This window comes from Amblyomma mixtum, chromosome 1 (genome assembly GCF_055824585.1).
Source record: "Amblyomma mixtum isolate Tamu chromosome 1, ASM5582458v1, whole genome shotgun sequence".
Classification (NCBI taxonomy): Eukaryota; Metazoa; Arthropoda; class Arachnida; order Ixodida; family Ixodidae; genus Amblyomma; species Amblyomma mixtum.
In genome coordinates, this window is record NC_143012.1 from 13,918,770 (window position 1) to 13,942,191 (window position 23,422).

The following is a 23,422-nucleotide window of genomic DNA, read 5'->3' on the forward strand; positions in this document are numbered from 1 at the left end:
TCTAAACGCGACCATCATTCGTTAATTATTATCCAGCCTTCTGATAAAGGACGATGAGAAGCAGTTCACGAAAGTAACATCGCAATAGCGCATGCTTTATTTAGTAACCGGCGTTGAATGCAAATTTCTTATTGCAATGCTTTGAATGTCTATCCAGTTTGAGACTTTTATGATCCTCAAATGTCCTTGCAAGTACGAGTAGTTTGTGCAACTCACCTCTACCAAAATGTTACCGCTGCGTCCGGAATCGAACCCGCTACCTCATCTCAGCATTCGGACGCCGTAGCCGCTAAGCGACTGCGGCGGGCTAGAACAGGTATGGAAGCTACGCAAAACGCAAAGCTGTCGTCACAGTTAGAGCTGCTTTCGGGCACTGCCTTTTATGGCTATGGAGCTCGAGGTGTTTAAATTTCGCCTCGCTTATCTGTTCGTTGCCTATCGAGGCTGTTCGCTTAAAGCAGTCCACGCAGTCTATTTGACTGGCCCAAAGTTCAGCTCACAGTCGGCGACAGCCGGAACTCCAACAGACGAGAAAACGGGACATCGGAAGCGAAGAAAAAAAAAACTAGAAAGGAAACATGAAAATTTTGAGATAACGTTAGAAATCCCAGGGCAGTATAAGTTACAGTCGTCCCGTAAAAACACTCCCCCCTCAGTCTCGAAGTTCATGTCAGCTGTTTTTTTTTTATATTTTTGACAACGTGGCGGGCTTGAAATGCTGGCAGCTGGAGGTAGGTCGACACGGCGAGGAGGGGGGTCGCTTCTTATCTTGGGTACCTGAGCGCTAACTCGGTGCTGGGCAGATAAGGAGGAGTTTGTTGTTTGGCTTCGACACTTTTATATTCTCTTTGCTGCGCGTGTGCCAGGTGCTGGCTGCTCCATTTTTCTTTTCGCCCCCTATCTTTTGGCTGCCTTCAGTTTCTTTTGCCCTTTATTCTTTTTCACTTCTGTTTGTTTACGGCCTTGTTTTTGTCGCACCGTCCGCACTTGGCTTTCTGCGCAGCTCGCGTTGCCTTCCGCCATTTTTTCATCCTTGCAAAAGGCGTCGCCTTTCGCCGGCGCGCAGGAGAAGGTCGCCGGTTCGACTCTGCAGAAAACGAAATCCGAATCGCGGTGCTGGCTACTCGTGAACTCACGATTTTTGTTCAGCCGTTGCCCGTTCTTCTCTTCGTAGCGACATGTTTATTTATGCATTTATTTACTTATGTATGTGTGTTTTAGTTTCTATTTCGCTACTTCTCACTGTACCACCTCTTGCTTTGGCCTCAGGGCCTAACGTATGCCATAAAAAAAAAAAATTATTCAGGATATCCCCGAATGCCCTCATTACGAGGGTACACCAGGCGAGATATCGGCGGTGTATCAAATAAGTACGTCGCCTAATAATCTGGACGAAATAATTAATCAACAGATCGCAATTACGAAGCGATACACATTGAAATTGGAGCAGATAATACACCAGTACGTCAGTACAGTTTTTGTTCACCAGTCAAGAGAAGCGCGTATTCCACGAATGCGAATGAATAACGAGAGCCAATGTGGCGATAGCGAACAGAGGGTGGATGTGGGGAATCGGATTCGTCTGTGACTAATGTGACGAGGTAAAAATTTTGCAGACAGCAAGCGCGAAACGCTGTATGGGATCAGTGTAGAAATGCATTTCCACCTGTTGCTCATAGATGCCTATGTGTTCTATCGAGTCTGCCGTCTTAATTCTTCACCTTCCTATTCCTCCAAACTCTCCTGGTCAAACGCGTAAGTTACCCTCGTAGGCACCTGCGCGGCTCTGTATTATACCGTCCATGCAAACCGTCCGTGCAAGGATGTCACTATAAGTGGGTGAGCGCTCTACACAGGAACGCAAGGGTGACGCAATATGTGAGTGAGGGCCCTACAAAGTGGCGGCTATATGTGTGAACGCTCTGCACAAAGGTGACACTGTAGGTAACAGGGCGTTCTAAGCATGGATGACGCTATAAGTGGCTGAGCGCACTACATAAGGCTGACTATGTAGAGGATGAGCGCTCTACACCGGAATGACGCTATAAGAAGGTGAGCCCTCTATATAAGTACGCAAGGGTGACGCTACATATGGGTTAGTGTCCTACACAAGAGTGACACTAAATGTGAATGAGCGCCTTTCACAAGGGTGATAATATGTTTGTGAGCATTATACGCACGGGTGATGCTATAAGTGGGTGAGGTCTCTACACAAGGGTGACGCTATATATTGGTGAGCTGTCTATAGAAACGTGACCCTATATATGGGTGAACGCTGTACATAAGGGCGACACTGTATGCAAAATGCTGTCATGTACAATATGCTCTCAGCACAGGCTAATAAAGGCATGGGTGGTTTTCATTGTTACACTGGTGACCTTAAGCCCGGATTGGTATCCACAGTAAGCTCTGTAGTGCGAACGAAAGTGTTGCCATGAAAGACGAACTGGACGCAGAAACGGTGAAGAAATCTGGCGTAGCGAAATCCTCATTTCTGGATTAAAAAGTGATTAAAACTTATTTTTGCGGCGCTTCCCGCTTGTCGGCTCCCTTCACTTTCGCCGTCGTACAAAACAGCCGTGCGAGGCTAAAGGCAGGCGAAAGCATACAATAAAGAGCGTTGGAGATTCTACGTTAAATTGATATGACGTAATAAGAGACTGATGCCTCACTGCCAGAAATGTCACATTCGCGCATCATGTACGGGTTTCTGCAGTTTACATCATCCTTGGGGCCTAAGGAAAAAGCTTGAGAACGACGCCATAAAAAAAAAAAAATGAAGAGTAACGCGATTAACATGCATCTGATCGTTGGCCCATCATGAAGTGAAGAAAATATTTTTCACATCATTTCTTTAATTGAAATTCCAAGCTTCACAACAAAAAAGCTTTGCTCATAAACTGGGAAATTTGAATGGGTATTGTGGCACTGTTTGTGAGAATCTTTTTTTTTTTTTTTAGGCAACCAGATCGGGGCAACCCAGTTCTCACTTCGAGTTATTGACCAATTCGCAACCGCCCTACCATAAGCTTGCTGTCCCGGTTAGCTCAATTGGTAGAGCGACTGCTCCGGTGCAGCGGTGGTCCCGGGTTCGAACCCCGGACCAGGACGAGTTTTTCTTTAACTACGAAGTTTCTGAGAAAGCTGTATAGTAGGTGTGTGCGAATATTCGAAATTTTCGAATATATTTCGAATATTATATTTTTAGTATTCGAATTCGATTCGAAATCCAAGTATTCGTGTTGTTTCGAATATTGGACCCGACGCGAATATTCGTATTTAGCCGAATATTCATGGTGAGCACCGGCGTGCATTTCGGTCCGCAAGGCCTGTCGACAGATATATATATAACAACATGGCGGCGCCTACACGGAAGGAAAATTCTTTCTTCCTCCAAGGGCCATGCCGTAGCTGACTGCGCTGGTGAGCTTTTTTGTGGCTATACCTGCGAAGCTGGTATAGTCAGAGCTGTGCACGAAGTACCTCGCAATACGTGCCAGTTCAGTGCCAAGTGAGAGGGCATTTTCTGTGGCTGGAGGAGTCGTTTCAGTTAGAAGGGAACTACTTCTGTCTGACCATGTGGTGCAGCTGGTTTTCCTTCATGACAACCTTTTACCTCATCCCAGCAACGCGCTTTTGTGCTGATGGCAAGATAGCCTTAATCACTGCTGTGTACTAGCCATCTTCTCTGATATTTCCACTCTTCTAAGAATAATGTTCGAGACCTTGATACTTTTTGTGCAGCCACACACACCTTTTGTGTTCATTTAATCATCGATAGTTGAACTGTGATGTTCTTGGGTGCCCAAAGAAATGTTTTGTAGTGATTAAATGCGTCTGTCCTTGATTATTCGATATTCGATTCGATATTCGGAACTAAGTATTCGTATTCGATTCGTATTCAAAAAATTTGATATTCGCACACCCCTACTGTATAGCTGTCTGTCCTTTGTAGCCGTATGGCTGCGCTCGGGTGGATGTCACTGAGTAATTACTCCCTTATTTTCAACCGGCTAAGCAATTCTCCGCCTCGAAGACGAGGGCACTCTCACATCTCATGAATTCGCTTGTACGAGTATTAACGCCAGCTTTTTTGACACCGGAATACCTTCGTCTTTGTCGGAGTCTAAACAGCTTAACGATGCTCTCTACTGCTACGTCTTCTGAACGCAGGCAGAATTTCGTTGACCCTGTATTCTCCTAGCGTACATGGGGTCTCCTCTGCCGACACTGTCGTCCGTATCTTCCTTTTCTATTTTTTTTTTTTACTTTTGCAACACCGGCATTCTCTACGCTATCGGGTGGCGGCGCGGTTTGCACTTCCACACGAAAACTGAAATCCTTTGCGTTCGGTTTTACGCCTCCGCTGGACAAACCCATTCGTCTGCGAATCACTCCTTGTGAAGTCCGCAGACTGAAAAATGGCGCTGCGAACGATGCGGCACGAACGTTAATTGCCTCGCCACGTAGGTTCCGAAATTCTTTCTTCAAAACACACACTCTTAAAAAAGTGTTAGTAATAAGTGCAGCAGTTACTAACTCTGACTTCGTTTTACTACTTCATATCATCTGTTTACTACCCTCTTCACGGTAAAGTTAGTAAAAGTAGCCCTTGCTACCTTTTTGCTAACTATGGTCGCTAGTTAGTACCTAGTGAGTAAGGGTTTCTTTAACCCTAAAATAAAGTCAAAGAATACAAACTGACAAAGATTGTCGTGCTAATACACTGTTTTCGTAATTAAACATTTCTGCAGGGGCATATGGTTAGGTAGACTAAGCTGTTTCTACAATCTCAACTTCATAACTAACGCTGGTATCTTTTCTTTGAAGCTTGCGAGATCATGCGCCGTCATCTTACTTATCTCGTGAGAACCGAATTTCACAAACGCCAACCTCTACTCGGTCCGGATTGGCCGCGCTTCGATCAGGTGCTGATTACATCTGCAGCAAGCGCCCCCATAAAGGGACTGCACGCTGGGATCCTAAATTTGCCCTGCTAAGTGCTCGAAAACCGGCCGACGCCGTAGATATCACTAGTGAATGGTTGCAGAACAAGGACTTACACATCATGATGTACTTGAAAAAAAGTCACGACATGATTTCACGCTGGCTGCCAGGTCACCGTGGCATTGTTGGTAGTGACCTTGCTGACATCGGACATCGGAGTGCGCGAGATGTCCGCGTTCCACTGACAAGAGTTGCGAGACAGCTTCGCGCGCATGCGTACTGCACGGCCATTGGCTTCGCTGAGTGTTCTAGGAAACTCGTCACTCCACTTTCACAACCTCCTCGACCCGTTGCTGCAACTGAAGCTCCGCCCGGCCGCGTCTCCCGCGGCGATCCAACATTGTCTGCTTAGAAAGGCCCTCGGAAAGGCGATGGCAGACTACTAAAGCTGAACAGCTTTGGTTTTTTTTTTTGTTTGAGTAAAACACGTTTTTGGGCAAGTTGGTAACATTCTTGACTCATATTGCAGCGAAGAAGCACAAACACACTGCGAAAAGATTTCGAGCTTAAAGAGGCTCACTCATCAGCGCACTACAGAAAGAAAACCATAACAACCACGTGCCAAGGAACATCAGAAAACATCTTATCATGTTGCCGCAAAAAGGTTGAATTCCGAAGCGTACAAAAAAAAAAAAAACGGAAGCATAACTAATGCAGCAATCTGCTCTTTTCTTTATGTGAAAGGCCTCCAGGAGTTCACGTGCCGTTTTATACTTGCTGCTGCCTAGGATTCGAACACTATCGAAACGTGGCGAACATGTCACGCATGACTGGCAGTGCTTAACCAAGCGCACATTCTCTTTCTTCTTTAAATTCCTTTGGTGCTCCCCTTTGGTTTGATTTATTGGTTTACTGGGGTTTAACGTCCCAAAGCAACTCAGGCTATGATTGACGCCGTAGTGAAGGGCCTCGGAAGTTTCAACCACCACATCGCACAGTACACGGGCCTCTAGAATTTCGCCTTCATCGAAATTCTAAAACTGAATAGTTATTAAACTGAGTAATATATACAAAAACTGAATTATTATAACGTTTTATTCCTTGGATAGCTTAGCTAATGACAATGCAGAGCTATATATAAAGATTATGAGAGCACGGATGTCCACTTATGGTGAGCGCATGACGAATAATTGCAGTGAGATAGAGCTGAATTGAAGGCAAAGAATATTGATTCCCGATTCCGTCTTTAGCGGTAGAAGGGGAATCATCGTCTTTGGTTACAGGCGCGAAGAAAGACAGAACACAAGGCAGAAAGACGGGTTGTGTTCTGTCTTTTTTCGCGCCTGTAACCAAAGATGAACAGTTACCAACTTGCCCAGCAAGACGTTCTTTTAAGAGAATCATCGGATTGTTGTGCTAAAAATATATTTAAAATTGTGTAATGATGATGAGTGCTATCTGTGCGAGTCCATTGTAGTTTTCAAATGTTTTGAAGCTACGGTGGTGACAGGAATGAATTTACATCGAGGCGGTCTAGGAGTTTGTAGGCAGTTTCCGTTAGTAAATGTGGTTACTGTATTTTGTTGTGTGCGCTTTGAAAACGCGCGTATTTTGTTGGTTTCATCGTGTGTGACAGTGTTGAATATTTGTACTGATTTTCATTTTCTGGACGGTTTGAGATTTATGGCACCTAAATTTGGGAATGAAAGTTGAGCTTAGTGAAGATAACAGTATAATTATTAATGAGCTTAGGATGCACCGGATAGGTAACTAAATCAATGTGGGGAGAATTATTCACCGTTATAGAGGTTAAATTCGGTTACTGGTAACATATGAAATGGGCTTTAATTATAGGTATGCCGCTACCGCATATGTACAGGTATATGTGCCTATGTATGTATGGTTGTAGACTTTTGAGAGTGTGTCGTATGGTGCTAGTTAAAGATCTTTCGTTTCTTTTCTTCTGTTTTTGTCTTCCTGTATTCTTTTTATTCAGTTGAGAGGGTGGTTAACAAGGAGAGTAGAGTAGGTCTGTTATAGCAGCGTGTGAACACTCTTGGCGCAAAACAAAAAAAAAACGATGGCGCACCTAATTTGCCACTGCTCCTCGCCTTCTAACGACGGCTCCCCCCCTGCACATGTACGGTAGCCAACCTGACATGGCCCGGTTAGCCTGCTTGTGTTTTCCGTTCCTGAGACTGTCTCTCGTGACAGGTGACGTTTCAGATAACGTGGGTTGTGTATTTGCTACCTGAGTGGGGCAAAATGCAGATCTGGTGTCAAACCTATGAATGCTATCAGGCAGGCAGAAATGTCTCCCTACCCTTAGTCTACCGAGGGATTTATTTAAAATTGGGGGATGACTGAACCTCGCGATAACTTGAAAAGTGAGGCACACCTGACTCCAAAATGTAGGTGCGCCACTCAAAACACCGGGGTGAAACGTCTTATCTCATCTGCCTTTACTGCCTGTTTCCCTTTCCCTGCTGTCCCCTTTCCCATAGCCTGCAAAGCGGCCCCTCAAGTCGGCCAGTTTTCAGTCTAAACCCACACCGTTATCTGGTGGCCTTCCGATAAGGATGACGTTATAAACCTGTCTCCTTCTCGCCTGCCGCTATCTCCCATCTCTCCCCCAATCCCCCGTGTTATCGACGTTTCCGCTTCCACTCGCGCTCAGGGCCTCGCGCATTTAGTGCTGTTTTCTTCCAACGTTTCAATTACACGCGCCAGCCCCCTCCTTTCGCCATCGTTCCTTTCCGACGACGCTGGCTTTTCGGGGCGCACTCGTGGACTCTGTTTACAAACCTCTCGCTGTCCAAGCTCCGGGAGACTGGACCGTGGTTCTCGTGCGCGAGCTCTTGCGTCAGTCACCAACTTAACGACGAAACGCGGCAGCAATATAGAAAGAACAGATTAAATAAAATAAAGGAGAAAGAGGGAAGAGAGAAAAAAAGCGAAGGCAGAGCTTTGAGTTAGCTGCTCCGATAAGAACTCCCTCTCTCACAACCTTCTGTCCCCTTCCTCTTAAAGCCCATTTTTTTTTTCTCGCCCTCCCCTCGCCTTTCTTTCCTCCCCTCTTTCTGTCGGTCGGTCTCTCTCCCGACGTCGCCCGCCTCGTCGCTTGTCGGTTTTTGAAAGTCGAACGGAGCGTTTTCACCTCCAGACACACCTCGCTGTCCACGTGAAGAGAAGTGCGCGCCTCTCTTTCATACGCTCTTCGCTCGCTTTTCACGTTCATTTTCTTCATCTCTCTTATTCGTTTGTTCGCCGTGACTGGAGAACAGTTCGACGCAACGTCCGCGTTACGCCACCGGCCACTGAACTTCGATGAGCCGCCGTTGGGGACACCCCGCCTTGCGCGGTCGACCACGCTTTGGGCGAGGAGGAGAAAGCTACAGAGTGGTGCCTCATTCAGCGAGGAACCTCATGCCTGACGAGTGAGCGAGCCTCAGCGCCTCACGTGATTCCTACAGCGTAGACGAGGACCCTTCAGTGCTCCTGAGGACCATATGCGTGCGAACCCGGGACCATCCTCGTGATTGACGAGTTGTTAGTTGCCGAGAATTACGGCCTGGATAGTGATGATGAGCCCTCCTCAACGCATCGTTATGACACCTTGACGGATTTTTTCCCTGCAAAGCCTCGCTGCTTTTCGGCTTTACCTTCGAGGACGACGAGCCGGCGTCGGTCAAGATATCGTGAGTTTCTGCCATGCGCTTACAATCGCCGTTCGTTTCTGTGTCATCTTAAGTAGAAGACTGACGAGTGTCCCTATCGCCCGCCGACGAGGGTGCTTCCGAGTCGGCGCGGTGGGCGTGGTCAGTGTGCTGGACCGCGGTGACGTAATCCCTGTGACGCCGCCACTGGCATGTTATGGTGACCCCACGCGCGCCGTAACGGGTCTTCCCTGACGCTCGCGTAGCCAGGGGTGGCATCCTTTGCGAGCTCAGTGCCACCTTGCTTATGGGTTCCCCTGTACCGCCGCTTTTACTCTTTGCAGTTTCTTGCCTTTCCGCGGGGAAACCGACACCACTGAGAGCCTCGGTGTCACAACATTTCGACCTCCCCACATGTATACTTCGTTCGTGTGACTTCTAACATGCCCAGCTAAACTACCGATAGTACTAACACGCCCAACTGGAACTACTGCTCCAATGTATCGCAGTGCAAAGTACAAGGACGTCTAGAAGAAAATCACAGTCAAGCGCTTTGTCGGCGACATAATGGGAGCATGCGGCAGCATCAGTTGATCCATTAGCTTGCTCTTGTAATATTTACGTTATTGTTTGACCAGTAATGCCGTTTTAACGTACTTAAACCATTCCGATGTCATACGTGGTATGGAAACAGTAGCAGTCAATCGCTTACTTTTAGTCCAAGGTAGGTTGTCCTGGTTGAAAATAATAATTAATGCGTTAACTTTAGAAGACTCTGTGCAAAATGAAATGGCGAACGCGATCTGTCGGTAGGCAGTGGAAGGTGGCTACGAACGAAGTTATATACTACCTTGGATATAACGTACATTAGTATGTCACCTCGGATATAACGACCTTTCGTGTGTTAACCTCGGATATAACGTACATTAGTATGTCACCTCGGATATAACGACCTTTCGTGTGTTAACCTCGGATATAACGAAACTAAGTATCCCACCTTGGAAATAACGAACGTTAGACTGCTAACGTATTCAAACGATTCACCGATGATCGCCGAAGAGTTTTTTTTTTCTTTCAACACTTCAGTGAGACACTACGAGTTAACTGTGTTTTGAGAACGACTTTTCAACAGGATGTTGATGCTAGAGCAGCATCATACACTCTTAAAGTAAAGATAGGAGTTCTTACTAACTTTGGGGTAGTAACTGGTTGCCGCATAGGTCATTACCCTGTTAGCAATGGCAGTGAGTAACGGCTACTACCCGTAGTTAGTAGTGGGAAGGTTATTAACTACTGCTACCTAGGCCGCTGCAGTTACTATAAGAGAGCATATATTGCACTCTTGAGAAAAAGGTCGGAGAATTCACTAGGTAAGCAGTACTGCCTCAAGAAGCTAGTGAATAGCACTACAGTCGCAAGCAAAACGCCAGTAGTATTTACTTAAAAAATGGGTAGAAACCTCTTATATGTTGCTAGGTTCTTCGTACGGTGTGCTGGTGTAGCTTGTTAAATTTGTGCATGCTGGCAAAATAAAAAGTCTATTGAGTAAATCTGGCCAATTCCCGAAACCAGTCAGAGCTATCAGAGCGGGCTGGCCGTAAATCACACACTCAGGCTTATTGCGGATTACATGTACAAATTATGCGAGGTGATGGCAAAAAACAACCTTGCCCCGCGCACACAAAGGTTCAAAGTGCAAGAAAAGCACAAACCAGAAAGGGTCACACACGCATCACACGTGCACTGTGCGTGCACAGGTAGATCTTTCTCAGTCTTATATACTTCGTAAATCTGATTCTCAGTTACGGGCTAGTGGCTCTTACCCGCTGGGCTAAGATCATCATCATCAGCCTGACTACGCCCACTGCATGGCAAATGCCTCTCCCATGTCTCTCCAATTAATCCTGTCCTTTGCCAGTTACGGCCACCGTCTCCCAGCAAACTTCTTAATCTCATCCGCCCACCCCACTTCCTGCTGATACCAGCGTTAATCAAGAAGTTGAGATTGTAGAAACTGCTTAGTCTACCGAACCGCACACCCCTGCAGAGATGTTTAATTACAAAACCGTTTTATTCACTCAACAGTCTGTCAGTTACGCTCTTTTACTTTATTTTAGGGTTTTAGGGTTAAAGGAACGGTTACTAACACTAATTACTAACAAGCGACCATAGTTAGTCAAAGTAGTCCTGGCTAGATTTTTGCTAACTATACCTTGGAGAGGGTAGTAAATAATTTGTAAAAAAATCAGTAAAACGAACTCAGAGTTGGTGACTGCTGGACTTGCTACCTTTCTACTACGTCTCTACTACCTTTCTTTTAAGAGTTTTCGGCGCTCTTCTTCAGGATTCCTGGAGGCGAGATAGGCGGCCTGTTTACTTTCCCGTTTGGTCTTGGAAGACTTTCTTCCTCAACATCGTCGTTGCGGTTTCATAGTGTTTCAACGGCAATAAGTTTCGAGTTTGGTTCCTTGTAACGTGGATTTTCGCGCATGCACTTCTTGTTGCCCGCAGTCACACGGTTCACTGATTATTACTGCTATTTACGCAACGCCTTTTCGATTCAATTGGCGGCTGAAAGGCATAAACAAGGTACGAATGATAAGGCTGTTTTTATTGCGATATGAATAATATCGCCTGTTGTTCTGCGTCGCCCTACGCAATTGCGACAAAAGCCTCTTTAACTTTATTATCGCGACGTTTTATTTTTCTGCTTGTCCACGCACAACATCGTCAAAATGAATTCTAAATCTGGCGTTTTGCAGACCTGAAAACTTTGCTAACATACATGGAGCGAGGCTCACAGAACCTGGATCACTTATCTGTATTTTTTTTTTTCATTGGCTGTTGCCTCCCTCCTAGGCTGTCGTTGGTGATTGAGGGTTATATCGTCGTCGCGCGATTGGCCATGACTTGTGTGCTGTGATCAATAGCGTGGCGCTCTCATGGAACGATAAGTATTTCTTTCTTTTTACGAATGTACAGTATACCCCTCTCGGCTCTTGCCCCGACTTTTTTTTTTCCTCCTCTGCAAACATCGAACGTGCGTTTGAAACAATGCGTAGGCGGTAACAGCATCGGCAGCAGTTCTCCAGTACCATCTTCTATATCGCAGCAACGGCACCGCCCATATCGCACTGCGCTTTGATTGCATTAAAAGATTCCGGGTTCGACTTCTCATCGTAGCGGCCCGAGTTCGCACAATCGGCGGAAAGTTTATCTGTCGTGAACTCTGTAATTCGGGCGAAACGCCTACTTTTGAGCTGGAGTACAGGACGAGATTGGCAGGTTCTGTCAGATAATGAATGGCAGTTTACGCCTATCCCTCAAGGGAAATGTATATAACAGCTGTACCTTGCAGGCACTCACCGATGGCCAGAAAGTCCGTTGAAAACACTAAGTGAATAAGGGAGTGGAAAGCCTCAGGGTGCTTGTCAACGTTTCGAAGAGAGGACTTGTCTACATCTAAGCAAAGCGTTCATCTTTGGCGGGTTTTGTATAGGGTTTTATATAGGGTATACAACAGCTGTATCTTGCCGGTACTCACCTATGGGGCAGAAACGTGGAGGCTAACGAAAAGGGTCCAGCGTAAGTTAAGGACAGCACAGCGAACTGTGGAAATAAAAATGATAGGTGCAACGTTATGAGAACGGAAGCGGGCAGAGTGGATCAGGGAACAAACGCGGGTTAACGACATCCTAGTCTGAATCAAGAGGAAGAAATGGGCTTGGGCAGGGCATGTAATGCGAAGGCAGGATAACCGCTGATCCTTAAGGGTAACAAAGTGGATTCCAAGAGAAGGCAAGCGCAGTAGGGGGCGGCAGAAAGTTAGGTGGGCGAATGAGATTATGAAGTTTGCGGGGATACGGTGGCTTCAGCTGGAACAGGACAGGGTGAATTGGAGAGATAATGGATGCGCCATTGCATCGCACTGCAATGGCCGTAGTGAGGCTTATGGTGAGGATGATGATGATGACAGGATGAGGTCCTTGGGAATACGTTTTTAAAGTATTTTAACGTCCTCCACCTTAATGACCGAGCAAGCTTTTTTTTTTATTTTCTCTTTTCGGTTTTACGACGCCTGAAAGCAATTTGCCGACACGCTTTTCATTGCTCTCCGGCCCCTGGCAGCTATACGTACAATTTCTTCTGCGGCTGCGCGCGCAGATAAAAAGGGCGAACCGGGGCATTCCGGATCGCTTTTTATCGCTTGTAAACAGGCCGTTTCCGGAAGAATTTTTGCGCGTGAGCACAACGGGCCGAGCGTGCAAACGCGTGCTTAGCACTTGGCCGCGCGAAGGCCCCGTCTTTTCATTTACACTTTTCTCACTTTCTTTCACTCGCGGTCGTCGTGAGTGCCTGTGTGCTCTCAGGATGACTCGCCGCCATGGCTGGCCACGAAAGCCCAGAATGCATCCGAATTCCGTTGGTTGCGTATGCCGCGCTGGCTGCACCCGTACACAGATTTCAATAGGCAGTCAATAGGCATTCAATAGACGGTCAAAAGACAGTCAATAGACAGTTTATAGACAGTCGATAGATTTTTAACAAAGTGTTAATTAATGCATTCTCAAAAACGACTTATGGTGGGGACGAATTTCAATGGCGCAAGGACAGGTTTGGCCGAAAAAGCATCATGGCACAAGGCGTTTTTTCGTCTACACAAGTGGGGTCACAGATCCAGTGCAGAAGTCGAGCACCCGGACAGGGGAATACTTCTACCCATTGTATCGTCTGTAGGTATCCGGCAGCGCAAGTGATTAGAGCTACAAGCCACCGCAAGTGGCCCCTGCCGAAACTACTTTTAACTATCCCTGTCACCTTCTTAGACCTGTGAAATATAAGCCTTGAATGATTGGTTTAAAAGTTCGCCGTTTTTCAAGCAGAAGCAGTATAGATTGCGAAAGGACGAAAGTCGGGGCGAGAAAAACGAAAGGACAAGCCTGTCTTCCGTCCTCCACTTTAGACTTTCTACGCTATTGTTTTAAATACAGCCAAGCTGTTCACAAAAGTTGATAATAACCTGGGTGTTGTCTATCCGTATCTCGATTACCATCCACGTTTCTCTCTTCTGTATGCATCGCGCCGCTAGATTCGGACAATAAGATCATCCTTACCTAATGCAGAGTCTAGACAGAAGTGAGGCACGTTACGGGTACAGTGTCTGTTTGGCGTCGATAAGAAAGACCTGCGCCTGTTTGATGCACCGTAGAACCTGTCAGACGCCACCGCGCATGCGTAATTGGGCGTGCGTGAATGCACGTGCGGACGTCCGCGTATGCGTGGAAAATGGATAATCGGTCACTGCAACAGAATTTACTCCTCACACTTCTTTCGCGTTCTGCTGTGAAATCCGTTAAGGAGCCTCTAGAGTCTGCTCGACCACTTTTCCCGTCTCTTCTTGCTACTACATATCGTCAACGAATGTGTTTTAGCATGTACCCGCATGGTTCAGTTATTAACTGGGACCGTTTTCTTTCTCTTTCTTTTTGTCCTTATTTTTTCATTAAACTCTGGTGGTTGACACGCCGCGGTGGCTCAGTGGCTGTGCTAAGTGTATTATAGGGAAAAGAAAGGTGCCGAAGTGGACACCCGAACCGCTCGTGAGGGAACGTATAAAGAAGGGTGTGAATGTGGAACAGTCGCCCTGAAGCGGGGGCTGCAGGATAATTTCGACCACCGGAAGCTCTTTACAGTACAATGACGTCGCACAGTACACGGGCTTGTCTGCATACCGCCTCCATAGAAATGCGACCTTCGCGGCCAGGTATTCGATCCATTGACCTCGGGCGCAGCCTCTGAACGCGACAACCACTAAGACACCTAAGAAACCACTAAGAAAAACGGCTTGCTTTTTTGACGACAGGCGCCTCAGGAGAGACCATTTAAAACATGGCTGAGCTTTAACTTATGTGAACTGGTTATGTACCGCAGTTGATGCTAATAATTAGATGACCATCAGTCAGAACGTTGATTAGCATCAATTACGTGACTTAATCATTTGACGACTGTCACGACAACCGCCACCGCCGCAGCAAAAAGCTGGTTGGCTTTTTGCTCGCTATTTTTCTAAGCGCCCCTCTGCAAGCTAGAACCCGCATGAGAACGGAAGAGCGCGCTCCTATCTTATCCCGCGCTCCAAAGCGTATCTTCAAGGCTTAATAATAACATAAACCGAGGTAAGTGGGACTCGAATCTCTCCGAGAGCAAACGGTCGCGCATTCTTCTTCACCAAAATAACACTCCAGGGACAAGGCGGCGTTTTAACACCGGAGGACACAACGCCGGAGGAGGAGGGAAGGGGGATAGTTGCGCGCAGACTTCGATATCTTTCCCTTCTCCTCAAGCCTGCAATGGAAACGCTTTCAAGTGTAGGCAGGAAGGAACAACCTTGGAAAAAAAAAAAAAAGAAAAAGAGAGGACGATCAACACTCGACTATCGGCCGCGCCAACAAATAAAAAACGCGCCAAGTTCTCGATGCCGCTTGGAAATCGCCCAAAAAAATCCATTGTAGTAGCAACTCGAAACACTTGCGTTTCGAGGATGCGAGGCTTTTGTTGAGACACCTTGAACGAATGACGACACGCTTGCAACGGGCATGTTTGCGACTGAACGCTGCGATAAGAGCTTTATTTGTGTGTTTGGTTTTGGATCCGCGCTTCTTGCGGGCTCGAAGAAAAACTGATATTGTTTCTGTCCACTGCTGCCTGCAGGAATTGCTGACGGCCTTGAGAAAATCGTGTTGTGATAACAGGGCACACTGCACGGAAAAGTCACTGGCTAATGGGTACGGCATCTAAAAGCTGAACAACCTGCAAGGTCGTAACGGTCAGAGATAAACACAGCCTCACTGCCGTGGCGGTTATGATTATACAAATGAGAGTTTTAGCATAGCGAAGGTGAGTTAATGTAGACGTAAACCGGATTAACGTATGCCTGCGGCGAATGCGCAATGGAAGGTGCGCGCCCTAACTTCCTCCACACTGTGTAACTGTGCGTGTTCAGCAGGCATGTATTAATCTGGTATATGTTTACGCTTATAAGCCTCCGCTATGCTAAATCTATCTTATCATAGCGGAGGCTTATTATAGAGCAGACGTATACTCCGAAGCAGACTTGTGCAAGCTGCTCAAGGGCGCAGTTGGCACCGGCCTTCTCTGGTGCATTCTAACACTGGTATAGGCCAGCGCTATGCTAAAACTCCCCGATAAAAACTCAGTGCTCTGGATACTTTGAGAACATTAGTTGGGGCGCTGGGGCGACGCTATACGCTATAACACTAGTGTACGCCTCCGCTTTGTTAAAAGTCCTCTATAAAGACACAGTGCTATGGACATTTTGAGAACACCTGTTGTGGCGCTGGAACCAGTGGCCTGCGGTTGCGGTAACAGTACACTCTCAGAAAAAAACCGGCCCAGGGGGGAGTAAAGACAACTTTAGTCCTAAAAAGGGCTCTTTAGTCCCTAAATTTGCACACGACACACTCCTTGCCAAAAATGCGCGCCGTGCGCAAACTCAACGGACTAACTGCCGAGAAAGAGACTAACGGGAGGCGAATCGCAGCACAGCAGCACGCGAAAATTGCGCGAGAAAACCCTGACTGCAATAGTACTCGATTTTTGAAGCGCATGGATGTCGTCTAAGGCCAGTGAGGGCACTGCCGCTGCCTGAGACGAGGCGGATACCCTTTTCCGTGAGAAATAGGCTTCGTGCCACCGAAACGGCTGGCAGCTGTGCAAGTGCATAAACAATTACTACGAACTTCAATACGTGTCAAATGTGAGTTGTAAAAGTTAGGGTTGAGCAAGTACACGTAGTTTCATACCGTTGCCGTTGTTTACGAGCTTATGTGATGCTGTGTAAGTATCGGCGACACTTAGCAGTCAATTCCCTGTCACCGCTCTCCGCCGGTAACAAAAAACGAAGTGAACCATCGCCTTCTACCTTTGTTTTCAACAGGCTGTAATATGCAGCTGCCAATTGCAAGGAAGAAGACCACCTTATACGCAAAAAAAGAAACAAAAAGAAAACCACTGTTGTGGTTGTGAAGTACCGGCCGTAATGTATACACAGTTCAGCACTTCTTTTTTGGCCAAAACGTGATTTAGACCGTGTTGCGTGCGCATTAAAGCTTACCGCAGGTTTTTTCAAAAGCATATGACACCAAAACCACCACACTGTGATAACAATTTGAGCGGTACAGACAGACCGTGTGTGTGTTTCGCATACAAGGCTTTTATTTTCCACCGTGGACTGTCCTCGGTGGTGGCGTAGTCGTGTCCGCGCTCGGCTCATAATCCAAAGGTTGTCGGTTCGAATCCTGGTGTTTTCATGTATGTTTATTTCTGTTTCCTTTATCGTTGTTATATGTGTGAAGTTCTGTCGGAAACTATCCCGCTATAAATTAGGCTGGAAATCACGCGTCGTTTGCATTTTTTCATTAAATGTCTGCTCCCTGGGACTAACGGTTGCACCCTTTCGAAGGGGACCAACAGTTACACCCTTTGCAGTTAGTCCCGAAAAGGACGATTGCCAGTGGCAGGTCAGTTAGTCCCCAAAAAGACTAACCTCTCGCCCCCTATTCGCCCCTTTTTTCTAAGAGTGTATGTTAAACTCTTTTAAAGGGACCTTTAGCATAGCGTTATCGTACACTGCTGGCGCATATCTCCATCAGGCTGGCGGTAGCGGTATGCGATCAGGTAAACGGAAGCTCTCGGTTAAAGCTCTCTATAATCCTGCAGTAATTAGGCCTTGGACATTATAGTTCATTTTAAGGTTAGAAACAGCTGGAATTTCAGTACAATTTTTCTTGGAATGGCGTTGCCCACACGAACAAACATACACAGGAAAGATCAGAAGACAGATAGAGCGCAAGGCAGATTTGCGCTCTATCTGTCTTCTGCTCTTTCCTGTGTATGTTTGTTCGTGTGCGCAACGCCATCGCAAGAAAGCTATGCACCAACTCGCCCAGCAAAAAGTTCTTCTTCAGTACAATTACGTCATATTTGCCTCCAGACGCGTTCACTTGTGCGTACAGTGTAACACACGCAGCGTCCTTAAGCGTCTTCGCGTCAGTCGACGAAACGCCACACAGTGTAGCGGCGAGGACGAACGGGGCGAATACCGGCAGAAAAGAGACACAACATAAACATGGCGACGGAAGAGTGGGCCCCCGCTCACGGCGCGATAGTGCGACGAAGGCGAGAGTGCCCGTCACCTATCTCGACAAAAACTTTCACCCGCCCCAGCAGAACGGGCGGGCGAGCTGGCAGCGCTCGTTCGGCCGACTCCGCTGTAAAAAGCGTCAGCGCAATTTCTGCAGCGGCGTACCAAAGATGGCGGCCGGTCAGCTGTTGACTTCCGTCTTGCGTCATGCGAACATCTCTTCCCCGCTCTCTCTCTCTCTCTCTCTCTCGCTTGACGCGCGTGTTGCAGAGATAGGCGGTCATTCTGCAGACCAGCCGGAATGGGTGTTTTTGCTTTATCACGCTGTTTGTTGTTTAACTGATCGGACAGTTGGTCAGGCAGTTGTGTACTCTCATTCCCATGGTTTAACCCTGTAGAACAGAAAATTACCAGGACGCTTAAGCTTCGCTGTAAGAGTAGACGCGATAGCGCCTTCTCTTCCTTTTTTTTTTGCGTTTTATTGGTTTGGTTTGGTTTATTGGGGTTTAACGTCCCAAAGCAGCTCAGGCTATGAGGGACGCCGTAGTGAAGGGCTCCGGAAATTTCGACCACCTGCGGTTCTTTAACGTGCACTGACATCGCACAGCACACGGGCCTCTAGAATTTCGCCTTCATCGAAATTCAGCCTCCGCAGCCGGGATCGAACCTGCGTCTTTCGGGTCAGCAGCCGAGCGCCGTAACCACTGAGCCACCGCGGCGGGGCGATTTTCTCGTTTTATTCCTTTTCTTTCTCATTTCTCACCGATTACCAATCCACAATCACATTATCGATCACGGTCATCGATTACAATCAATTACCGATCACTTTAGCGATTACAAATTACCAATCACAATTATGATTACTAATCGCCATTCACTATCTAGGTTACACTGCACGTCATACTATCCGACTACATATTCATACATATACGCGCCATTTGTTTCCGTACAATGAAGCACCGTAACACCGCCTTTTCATTCCGCGCAATTTCTGACGCCTAATTAGCATATATATATATATATATATATATATATATATATATATATATATATATAGAAGAAGGGGTCACAACCTTGCAATTATCTTAATTTAATACTGACAGTTTCGGACGGAGGACCGTCCGAAACTGTCAGTATTAAATTAAGATAATTGCAAGGTTGTGACCCCTTCTTCTACACGTCTTCCTGGCCCATTGAACGACAAGACCTCCTGCAACTATATATATATATATATATATATATATATATATATATATATATATATATATATATATATATATATATATATATATAACACGCTTAAACCATGGACCTTTCACGGTCTATGCGCTGCGTGCCCGTTTGGCGCGCAGAGGTGCTGGGTACAAACCCCATGCCGGCTACTTTTTTTTTTTTCATTTGAAACATATGGGAATTTCCCGACTGACGCAGGACGACCGCCGACGCCGGGTTTTCAGCAGAACGAGCTCCTTACGCTATTGCGCAAAAACGCAACTGAAAACTTTCTGTCGTCACAGAATTTTTTTGAAATATTTTGGGACGTGGCCTGGTATCGATCATAAATTCTTGTAGGAAGAACAGAATTTTCTCTCGTATGGCGCAGTCCCTTACCTAAGCTAGAGAACGTGCCCGATTGTGACAACAGGCTACTTCGCAAAACTGTAGAAAAACCTAGTTATGATAGGGATAGAGAACAGTTTGTCGTATACTGGGTCCGACTATGGGGTATTTTTCGCCTGACATATTTATTTCGCTCACACGCTTAGACACGTTTACGAGGCAAAATCTCTCCTTTAACTGGTCACTGGCCAGAAGTGCGTCCGGATAATTTTTTTTTTTTTTAGCTGGTCATGCAGATTTAGACACCACATGTGTCATTCCAGAGGGCAGCTAACTCGGAAACATTTTCCATTCATGCGTTTATCTGGTAAGAGAATTAGTGGCTTTTCAACTTATCCCGCAACTCCTCACCTAGCAATCTGAGCTGACTGTTTAGCGATGTTATATCTGCTCAAACCTCTGCGAACTGAAAACTCGTCAGTCTCTTGTGGTTTGATCTCAGTTGTTTGTTTGGGCATAAAGACTGACAGGAAAATGCCAGACAGCGAGAGCGAAAAATGGGAATCTTTTGTCACAGGTTACTGAACTATCATCAGTTCGAACTGAGTATTGAAACGAATGCGCGTCATAAAATGCCAGACACTCGTAATCAGTTTCCACCGACCCGCCTCTTGATATATCACATTCGAACGCCAGGCATTGCGTGAAGAGGACTTTTCCGCAGAGTGCTACCGACGATTTGCTGACGCATGCCGACCTATTCTGTTCATTGGCCGTCTCCTGGGTTATCTTTCGAGACGGCCTTTGCTTGATCTTTTGAAATAACCGTGACGTCTCGATAGTGTACGTAGCATTTGCAGTACCTCACCGATAGATACAGCAACAGCCACCGGACAGCGGCATGGGATGTGTCACCTTGCTCGCATTATATGTACAGGCGCGGACAAAAGTAAACGGAGCGCGCAACTGTCTTCGAATATTTTTCACGCGTCACTTAATTGAAATTCCCAGCAGTGGTGCGCGCATGCTGGTAGGGGAGGTTGGTGGGCTTTCTTGTAGACAAACAACGCTTCTTCATTACCAATGGAGAAAGCGTGATTGCACTTCGAACGCAATAGCGTGCTCCGTTTACTTATGGCCGCGCCTGTACTTACTGTACTTATTATGTGCTCGAGGGCCCCACGAAGCATTAGAGGCGGGCAAGTGGCTCTAGTACTTAAGTTAGCTGACTGTAGTAAGCGTGTAGCCAGCCAAAATTTTGCTTGTATCGGTCCCATGTCCATATTGGAAGGGCTAAACCGACTGTCAAAATCAATGCCCCCCACATGGGCTGGCCATCATCATCATCATCATCATCATCGGCAGCATTTTCAGCCTAACTGCGTCCACTGCAAGACAATAACCTTCGGTTAACCCTCTTCTATACTATGTTGGTATTGGAGGTTGCTTATATTTGTCCAAATAGGACCCGTCGAGAAGCTCGGTAGACTGCCCACGTCGGGCCGATTCTGGCCCGAGTTGCAGAAGCCACGTCGTCCCCACACGGGTGGCGAAGACGGAACTCACAGTGTACTCCGCCTCATAGCCCAGTGCCTGCAGCTGTTGCTTTAAGCAGTTGGTGCTTTTCGCCCACTATTAAGGCGCCCTGTATGCCACGCGCGGTTCTCTTCTTGTACAAGCGGGCATCGAGAAGGAATGCGCATTCAGTCGAAATACAGGCAGCGCAGACTGTTGGGCACCCCTCAGCCTTCTTCAGTTCTCAGTCCTACAGTAACTCGAGTGCATCACGTGAACTGTGGGCCGGCGCTTGAAACGCCGCTATAGCGAGCGTCCATCCCTTATCGACCAGTGAAACGGTATTTTGCAACCTCCCAACGAGGGTGCCCTTTGCGCCCTAGTTCTCTAGGCACGTGGATATGATACGAGTAGCATTAACACTAGAAATGAAGAAAGAAAAAGGAAAAAATTCGGAATAAATGCGGCGCAAGATGGCGCCGCAAAATTCGCTGAGTATTTCAAGGCTCTCTCTCCCTCTCTCTTCACGAGCAGCTGACAATCGCACTCGAAGCACAACTCGAGTACATTCGTTGGAAATCGGTCACTCGGTCAGGAACGGGACGCTTCGCAGACGCAGCGTTGAGCAACTTTGAAGCGGTGCATTGAAACCAGAAACCTGTGCACCGCGAGAGATGAACTTTGAGTGGTTCTTACAGTACTCGTGACACGCCCCCATCGCCCGCCCACCGCTGTTATCGCGCGCTCTATCCCCTCCCACCATGTATTCGTGAGTGTTCGGCCCGGACAGGTGTATATTCGAGATAGCGGACGAAAATGTTGTGAAACGAATGTGCAGAGGAGGCGAAACGATTAGAAATCGGGACGTGGCAGGAACTGATTCGCGGCCGTCGCCGTTTGCAGTTGTTGCAGCAATCGGTGGGACGAACGGGATATACAATATTTGCTTTGTCTTTTAATCGAAGCTGTCCGATTTGTTACGCGCTCATGGAAGTTTTCACCAATCAGCGCCGCTTTGATATCATTAACTTCGCCAAGGCATGCTATACTGTCGCGCTCAGTATGACTTGCGGCTCATCCGAAGTGACCCGAATGAGGTTCCGGCTTCATACCGCATGATTGCTCCTACACACACACACAGACTACACAACTTTTTATTTGTTTGTATATTTGGACATACTGCAGGCCAATGCTTTTGCCCAAGCAGGAGGCGCTTACAAATAATGTAAGCATACAAGCAAAAATAACATTGAGGAAGCGTAGCTTGTTGGGCCAGTTGGTGCATGGTATGTAGAAAACCAGCGAAAAAGACGCATTCACAAGGAGGAGAAGTACACAGGACAACGCTGGAAACACAACTGAAAATTCTTTACTTCGCCAACATCAGAACAGGGCGCACATGCGCGAGAGCACCACAAATGCTATCAAAACAGCAAAACACAAAACTGATTAAGCGAGCGAAGAAACATGTGGCAACCTATGTCCCATTCATGAAAGTGTACTCTTTTGCCGTGAACCTGACAGAGCTGTCGCTGACGCATTCAGTACCTAACTGCTTGATTTTAAAAGCTTCTAAGATTTCTCGTTCTATCTGTGTTTTGCCGCGGCCGATGATTTTGACATTATGGAACAGAGGGGTGCAGTCTTTGCAGTGGTTTCGGGAGGTGGTGGGTTCGACTCCCGCCGCCGGCCGGGTACCCACCGGTTTTCTCAAAATGGGTACAAGCTGTGCCCCGGCCTGGTGCTCGGCTTCCCAGGGTTGCATTGCTTGGGAAAGGAGCCTGCGCCTTCAAATCCCGTCACTGTGGGCAGAGAGTCACGTGTGCTGACATCAAAAAGGGCCACAAATTGGGCTTATGCCGCACGAGGCGGACTTATGGTTGCTTGGCGGGGGAACTTATCACTCATCCGCCAAGGCAACTGTTTGGTCTAAGACCCTTTTCCCAAGCATCTCACCCTAGAAGAGCCGAGCACCAGGCCAGGGGAAACCTTGTACCCATTAAAGAAACCGGTGGGTACCCGGCGGCACTGGGGATCGAACCCAGCACCTCCCGAATGCGAGGCGGATGCTCTACCACAAGGCCACGCTTCGGTGCTTTGCAAAAATAACACATCCAACGCAAGTAGAATTGAGAGTACATCGGTCTTTGCATCGACGGCTGACTGAAGCAGTTTCCAGTACTTCTCATTGGGCTCTCACGACTTCGAGAATTGACTTCGTACCACACCTTGAACGTTGCAGCTCATACTGAGCGCGATAACTTTTCCTTCCTTCCTTTCTTTCTTTCTTTCTTTCCTTCTTTCTTTCTTTCTTTCTTTCTTTCTTTCTTTCTTTCTTTCTTTCTTTCTTTCTTTCTTTCTTTCTTTCTTTCTTTCTTTCTTTCTTTCTTTCTTTCTTTCTTTCTTTCTTTCTTTCTTTCTTTCTTTCTTTCTTTCTTTCTTTCTTTCTCTTTCTTTCTTTCCTTCTTTCTTTCCTTCTTCCTTTCTTTCTTTCCTTCTTTCTTTCTTTCTTTCTTTCTTTCTTTCTTTCTTACTTAGACCTGGCAAATAGGCGCAGGTTTTAATGACATCATGTGGACAG

The 23,422-nt window shown here is 46.8% G+C and overlaps 2 protein-coding genes across 4 annotated transcripts in view; one reads left to right on the forward strand and one right to left on the reverse strand.

The window, feature by feature from the left end:
* Positions 1 to 5,199, reverse strand: part of LOC149365508 (uncharacterized) — a 620,172-nt gene extending 614,973 nt beyond the window's left edge. The window contains exon 1 of one of the 2 annotated variants that reach the window (XM_089543220.1): positions 5,064 to 5,199. The gene's annotated coding sequence lies outside the window, so the exon portion shown is untranslated. The remainder of the gene's footprint in view (positions 1 to 5,063) is intronic. The other variant, XM_089543244.1, reaches the window with a different exon arrangement.
* LOC149365511 (uncharacterized) overlaps positions 1 to 23,422 on the forward strand; it is a 255,271-nt gene that overhangs the window by 159,494 nt on the left and 72,355 nt on the right. Inside the window, exon 1 of one of the 2 annotated variants that reach the window (XM_089543183.1) lies at positions 8,496 to 8,645. The exons of the other annotated variant lie outside the window; for it this stretch is intronic. The gene's annotated coding sequence lies outside the window, so the exon portion shown is untranslated. Of the gene's footprint in view, positions 1 to 8,495; positions 8,646 to 23,422 lie in introns of those variants that run through there. 2 annotated transcript variants of the gene reach the window in all.